Here is a 7,648-nt window from a genome sequence, read left to right as displayed (position 1 = left end):
CCCCTCTTATATATCTTTGTTTATATGGACTAGGACCTGCAGCCATCTCTCCCCTGGGCAGAAGAAGCCCTATGGATGAGGAAGCCGCAGAGGCAGGGCAGTGGGTGTGGGGTGAGGGTGGGGGTGCCCGGAGGCGGCCGTGAGAGCAAAGGGAAACTACAGAAGCAGTGCCAGGCCTGGTGGCCAAGCCAAAGGCAGGAAGGGAAAAATGGGCACTTACAGAGGCAGCCAACCAAGGAGGCAGTTGGAGCAGTAGGGAGACTGGTGTCGTGCAGGGGTTTGGGTAAGTAACTTGAGGCCCACAGAAGCCTGTTTCTCACCATCAGAGAAAGAACTTATGAATATTGAAAGGGAGAAGGCTAAGAAGAAAACAGAAGTGTCGGATTAGAATTAGATGTATCAGTGCGCACTCATTTTATAACACGTGTACAGGAATAGATACCGATGCATGTGTGTGTGTATTGTATAAACCAGATCTTGGGCTTCTCAATGCCATCGTCTACTCAAAGGAAAAAGAGTCCCTTGGCTAAATGGCTGGTTCCTAGCCTGGGGCACCTGGTGCCACAAAGTAAGGAAAAGCTAAAAGAATGATGGAGACACGATGGGTGCCAGTTTGAAGAGGTTTCCACCGGTCAAATATGCAGCAATTTGAGCACCAAAAATAAACAATGATAAGAACAGATAGCCCTACAATGCAATATGACTAAACAAAATGAATGAAATCTTGCCATTTGTGACAACTGGATGGATCTTGAGGGCATTGCCCTAAATAAAATAAGTCAGAGTAAGACAAATACCACATGATTTCACCAATATGTGGAATCTAAAAAAACAAAACAGGGAGTTCCCATCGTGGCTCAGCATTAACGAAACCAACTAGCATCCATGAGAACACAGGGTCCATCTCTAGCCTCCCTTGGGTGTTAAGGATCCGGCATTGCCATGAGCTGTGGTTGTAGATCAGCAACTGTAGCTCTGATTCGACCCCTAGCCTGGGAACTCCCATATGCTGCAGCTGCAGCCCTAAAAGCAAAAATAAATAAATTTTAAAAAAATTTTTAATAAAATAAAAATAAAAAAAACCAAATAGAACAAAACCCAGACTCATAGATACAGAGAACAGATTGGTAGTCAACAGAAGGGAGGGCGGTGGGATAGGCTGAGAAATGGGTGAAAGGATCAAGAGGTATAAAATTCCGGTTGTAAAATTAATAAGTCCTGGGGATGTAACATTCAGCATGAGGAATACGGTCAATAACATTGTATCAACGTTATACCTGACAGATGGTAACCAGACTTACCAGTGGTGATCATTTCACAGTGTATACAAACGTCGAATCACTATGTTGTACACATGAAACAAACATAATATTGTATGTCAATTACACGAGGATTTACTGCATAGCATGAGGAACTATATTCAATATCTCATAATAAACTATAATGGAAAAGAATAGGAAAAAAAGAATGTAAATATATACATACATACATATGACCGAATCACTTGACTGTACGTCTGAAACTAACACAATATTGTAAATCAGCTATACCAGCCACCCAAAAAATAAATCAAATAAAATTTAAAACCAGCCCATTAAGTCACAGGAATTCATGTATCCATTCAGATATGTGTCATATATTATTTGTATGAATATTACATACATATAAAATCAGCAAATAAATGGAGAAGGGAAAGTTCAGCTCACAATGGAATGTCACTAGACAGCAGAAGGAATGATAAAAATAGAAAACCGTTATTTGAAAACCCTCGTAGGCATGGTTGATTCAGAAGGGAGTCACCAAGGGAGACTTAGACGGTTGGGAACAGGATATTGATGTGGTCTCCTCACAAAATCCTTATCAGTAATGAAGGGGAAATTGAAGCGTCACAGTGAGAAACATCATCACTGCTATAGGATTCCTGCCAAGAAGGCCCAGCCTGAGTCTGAACAGGAGGATGTATCGGACAGACCCAGGGATGGGGCACCCTACAGAACCGAAGGCCAGTACTCTTTCCACTCAGGGACTTGACAGAGAGGGAAAGACTGAAGAAACACTCCGGTTCCAAAGACACTGTAGACAGTTGACCACTAAATGCAATACAGGACTCTGAATTGGATCCCGGACAAGAAAGAAAGAAGTGATATCCCTGGGACAGTTGGAAAAATGAAAATGAAGTCTACGGATGAAATGATAATGCATGAAAGTGACTTGGACATCTGTATAATGGTGGTGTAGGAGTGTCATGCTTTAGAAACATACACATGGGACTAATCAGGGTGATGGAACAGCAGGACTGCAACTTATTCTCAAGTGGTTCAGAAGACCATAGTAATTAATGATTTATCTATGAATATTATGTATAATTAAATTATATACAATGGAAAGAGAGGAGGCAAGAGAAAGGGCTTGCACATATAAAATATCAATAATTGGGGGATCTGAGTGAAAAAGATGTAAAGTTTCTTCGTACTGTTCTTACAAATTCTACAAAAATTTTTAAAATGATTTTAAAATAAATCATTTCTAAAATATAGGATCTAGGGAGTTCCCATCATGGCTTAGCAGAAATGAATCTGACTAGTAACCATGAGGACACAGGTTGGATCCCTGGCCTCGCCAGTGGGTTAAGGATCTGGCGTTGCCATGAGCTGTGGTGTAGGTTGCAGACATGGCTTGGATCCCTTGTTGCTACGGCTGTGGTGTAGGCCAGCAGCTGCAGCTCCAATTTGACACTTAGCCTGGGAATTTCCATATGCCATGGGTGTGGGCCTAAAAAGACACACATGCACACACACAAAAATAAATAAATAAAATAAAATATAGGATCTAGGCACAACTTGAGGTGACCAAGAAAAGGACTGGAGTGGGGGAAAAAAACAATGAAATGGGAGGTAAAGAGAAGAAAGCAATAAAGCAATGTATTATTCTCCTCCTCGTGACTTTTAAAATAAATGGTTTATCTACAAATAATAGGTGCTGGAGAGGGTGTGGAGAAAAGCGACATCTCCTACACTATTGATGCGAGTATATATTAGTGCAGCCACTACGGAGAATCATACGAAGTTTTCTCAGAAAACTAGAGTTACCCAGCAAAGAAAGAATGATCCAGCAATTGCACTCCTGAGCATATATCTGGAAAAGATGAAAGCTCTAATTTGAAAAGATACATGCACCCCCATGTTCACAGTGGCACTATTTGCAATAGCCAAGACATGGACATAGCAGCACTATTTACAATCAGCAACAAATGAATGGATAAAGAAGATATGGTATAGATTAAAAAGAATGAAATGATGCCATTTGCAGCAACATGGATGAACTTAGAGATTATCATACAAAATTAAGTAGGCCAAACACAAATATGATACAATATCATTTATATGCAGAATCTAAAAAAGAGTACAAATGAATAGACTTACAAAAAAGACTTAACAAACATAGAAAATAAACTTACCGTTGCCAAAGGGAAAGGAGTGGGGGAGGGTTAAATTGGGAACACGGGATTAACAGATGCACACTATCATAAAAAAATTAAAAAGATAAACAACAAGGATTTACTGTATAGCACAGGGAACTATACTCACTATCTTGTAATAAACTACAATAGAAAAGAATTGGAAAAAAGAATACAGACATATACATATATATGTATAACTGAATCTCTTTGCTGTACACCTGAAACTAACACAACAGTGTAAGTCAACTATACTTCCCTTAAAAAAAAAATGTTTTAAGCCAAATGGAAAAGGAAAAAATAAAATAAAACAAAATATTTGGAAAAATACCCGAAATACAATTCCAGCGGGTTCCCTCCCATGCCAAACGCAACTCTGTGTATCATACAATATCGTGAAGTGGTACAAGCAGAAGCTTTGCCGTCAGAAGAACCTGGATGCAGATGCTGCTGGCGCACTTACAGCTCTGCTCCAGGCACATTATCTACCTTCTGAACCTCAGTCTTCTCCTGTGTAGAATGGGGATGATCACATCTATCTCAGGGGTTGTTATGAAAGTTGGGGGGACCATCTAGGAGCAGACTGCATGGGGTCAATCATCGACATCACTGTAATTGGGGATCTATACTTCGCAACACTGAGGTTTTGACTCCTGAAAACTTAACTTTCACTGCTGAGCTTGTCACTAAACAGTTTGTGGTTTGTGTTTAAAGAAAAGAAAGCAGGGAGTTCCTGTTGTGGCACAGCGGAAAAGAATCCAACTAGGAACCATGAGGTTGTGGCTTCCATACCTGGCCTCACTCAGTGGGTTAAGGATCTGGCATTGCCATGAGCTGTGGAGTAGGTCGCAGATGTGGCTCAGATCCCAAGTTACTACGGTTGTGGTACAGGCCGACAGTGACAGCTCCGATTCGAACCCTAGCATGGGAACTTCCATATACCAGGAGTGTGGCCCTAAAAAGCAAAAAAAAAAAAGGAAAAGAAAAGAAAAGAAAGCAATCCAAAAACTGTTGCGATTAGGGATCAGGATGGTCATACGAAGAAGATGGGATAAAAGGAAATCCGGGCACATTTATGATTCTGATACCCCATGAGACACCCACTGTTTAAACAAATTCGTAACCTGCTGGATGTTATTTATTCACCCTGTGCTTGGCAGAGTGTGTGCAGCAAAATTACCTCCATCTCCTTCTGAAACAAGGACTCATCAGTCACAATTCCTCTATTACACCCTGAAATTTATGACATCTTCAATAAAATGTCTGTTTCTGATATTTGCTGGCCTTGTGATAGGGTTTCAGTATTGACCAATATTGACTTGTCAGTTTTTTTGACTGTGAGCCCCTCAAATTCCATCTTTGTGACCCACAGAGGTAGCCAGCAGTGGGTCTAGAATTTCCATATGGGAGAGGATGGGGTTAAAAGGAGAACATTCAGGAACTTGTCCGGAAGGAAGGTTTTTTAGAGAAAGCACATCATTGAGGCAAGCTTAAGAAAAATAACAAAGTTCCTTTAGAATTGCATACAGAATTGAAAAATAACATTTGTCCAGATCAAAACGTATTATGAAGATCACTGGCATCATTGCCATGTAGCTTTAGCAGGGGCTGATGGAGACAATGATGGGGGCAAATTCACCTTTGGGCTTGGCCGCTATCCTCAGGCCAGTACCTGGCACACAGCCTATTCCCATGCCAGCCCTCCTCTGTCCCGCCAGCTGAATTTTAGGGACTTTTTGATTCAGCTCCCTAGCAATGACAAGGTCAAGTTGGCCACTCTGCCTTCACTGTGTTATTAGGTGCTTCTCTATCTATCCTGAGCCCCTTATGCTCAAAAGCAGGAGGAAGGCAAGTACAAGTGAGAAATAAAGGCAAATACAGCCCAAAGAAGGCGTGTGACTAATCACATCTGTACAGTCCAGGTGGCAAGGGACTTCGAGAGTGACTGCAGGGACCTGCCAGCTGGGATTAACATGGAAGACATCTGGGGAGGAGGCAAGATCCAAAGACCCAGCGCTCATCGTTGCCAACTGGAAACAAAGGCAGAGGTAAATGTTATTCCAGATCTTCTTACCAAGGTAGATGATTAAAGTGATTAAGGGGAACCTTCTTAATTTTTTAAAAATTTTGGAGTTCCTGCTGTGGTGGAGTAGGTTTATGGTCCAGCCTGTCTCTTCGGAGGCACAGGGTCTATCCCTGGCCCTGCAGAGTGGGTTAAGGATCCGGTGTTGCCACAGCTGCAGCGTAGTTTGAGGCTATGGCTCACATTCGATCCCCAGGCCAGGAACTTCCATATGCCATGGGCACATCCAAAAAAGAAAAAAATATATCATATCACTTACATGAGGAATCTAAATGTATGGCACAAATGAACCTATCTACAGAAAAGAAAAACTCATAGACACGGAGAACAGATTTTGGTTGCCAAGGGAGAGGAGGAGAGAGTGGGATGGACTGGGAGTCTGGGGTTAGTAGATGCAAACTATTGCACTGGGAGTGGATAAGCAATGAGACCCTGCTGTATAGCACAGGGAACTATATCCAATCACTTGTGATGGGACATGATGGAAGATAACATGAGAAAAAGTATGTTTATACATATATAACTGGGTCACTTTGTTGTATGGCAGAAATTGACAGAACATTGTAAATCAAATATAATTTTTTAAAAGTTTTAAATAAAATAAGTAAAAATTGATGACACCTCCGCAAAGAGTCTAAATGATTGAACACACACACACACACACACACACACACACACACACACACACCCTGCCCCCAGATCCCCAGGTTCAGCCCTTCATTCTTTCCAGGGACTGCTAAGAGCTTCCACTTGCCTGTCTCTCTGATGATCTTTCCTACAAGAATGGAAGCAGGAAAAGCAGGCTTTGGGAGGTTTTGGCAAGTTGACCCAAAGGCGGGGCCATCTCCGGGGGCCACCCTGCATCCACCCTTCTGGATGCCTGTGAGCCCCTTGGCCAGACTTCTTGAAAGAACAAAAATGTTTGAAGCTCAGAACATTCTCTCCTATCCACAGAAGCCATCCTGGAGATCTGAAACACTTAGGTCACTGATCATTAATCACGAGGAACAGGTTTTGTAGGCAGTCTTCCCGTCCAGACACCCAACTGCCATTAACTTGTATCGCAGATGTCGATAGGTGAGAACGCCAGGCTCTGAGTACCAGGAATGTGTTCCTCTCGGACCGGAGGACCATGAGGTGAAAAGGGAGATTTATGCCATGCAGGCTATCTGTACCTTTTCTTTCTTCCTTGGATTTCTCTCTATCTTGAGTAAAGTTCAGTTTTTAGAAGATCAAGCCTGGCTGTAAACACAGTCTTTAAAACCTTTGCACTGTTTTACTGCAGAATTTATGATTTGTTTACATTTGAGGCGAGGAGCGGGTGAGAGGGGTAATCCTGAGGCCTTTGGGAGACTACTCAAAAGAAAAAAGGGAATGCGGACACACGAATAAAAATACTTCCTTGTTCCATCCATGATTTGTAGGTGCAGAATTTTCCCAAAGAGAAAGGTCATGCCCTAAGGAAATTGGCTCAACTGGCCCTTTGTAACCATTAGAATAGGTCCCTGAGATCTGAAGAGAAACTTCCAGAAATCCACAGATTTCAGGATTTGGAAACTCCACGTGGAGAAAGCAGAGGCAGTTGCCTCAGGTGTTGACCTGGAGGAACTAAAGGACCATCACCTGCATGGCCTGGGATCTTGCCAACGTGGAAATGCAATGCAGTCGAGTCCAGGGCCATACAGCTGACAACTGGTAAGAAAAAACTTCCAGGAGTTCCCGTCGTGGCTCAGTGGTTAACAAATCCGACTACGAACCATGAGGTTGTTGGTTCGATCCCTGGCCTTGCTCAGTGGGTTAAGGATCCAGGATGGCCGTGAGCTGTGGCATAGGTTGCAGACGCGGTTCAGATCCCACGTTGCTGTGGCTGTGGCGTAGGCTGGTGGCTAGAGCTCTGATTCGACCCCTAGCCTGGGAACTTCCATATGCCATGAGAGCAGCCCTGGAAATGGCAAAAAGACAAAAAAAAAAAAAAAAGAAAGAAAGAAAAGAAAAAACTTCTAGACAGAAACCCAGTCGTGAACTGTCCTATCAGTGAGGACTTTCAAAAGTCAGAGGCTCAAGAGAGTGGCTTAGTAGGATCAAATAATCCAAGATTGTTCGCAACC

Source organism: Sus scrofa, chromosome 6 (genome assembly GCF_000003025.6).
Source record: "Sus scrofa isolate TJ Tabasco breed Duroc chromosome 6, Sscrofa11.1, whole genome shotgun sequence".
NCBI lineage: Eukaryota > Metazoa > Chordata > Mammalia > Artiodactyla > Suidae > Sus > Sus scrofa.
The sequence above is the reverse complement of the archived record's forward strand: the minus strand, read 5'-3'. Positions refer to the sequence as shown.